The sequence below is a fragment of the Echinops telfairi genome, unplaced genomic scaffold, assembly GCF_000313985.2.
Source record: "Echinops telfairi isolate 266 unplaced genomic scaffold, ASM31398v2 ScPeMD7_655;HRSCAF=1070, whole genome shotgun sequence".
Classification (NCBI taxonomy): Eukaryota; Metazoa; Chordata; class Mammalia; order Afrosoricida; family Tenrecidae; genus Echinops; species Echinops telfairi.
This window is the reverse complement of record NW_022104553.1, coordinates 33028067-33028374: the sequence shown is the minus strand read 5'-3', so window position 1 is coordinate 33028374 and position 308 is coordinate 33028067.

Genomic DNA, 308 nt, shown 5'->3' with positions numbered 1-308 from the left:
CACCATCACCACCACCACCATCCTCACCTTCACCACCACCACCATCACCATCCTCACCTTCACCACCACCACCATCACCATCCTCACCATCACCATCACCATCCTCACCATCCTCACCATCACCATCACCACCCTCACCATCCTCACCATCACCTTCATCACCATCATCATCACCACTATCATCATTACCACCACCAGCATTATCACCATCACCATCCTCACCATCACCACCACCACCATCCTCACCTTCACCACCACCACCATCACCATCCTCACCTTCACCACCACCACCATCACCATCCTCACCA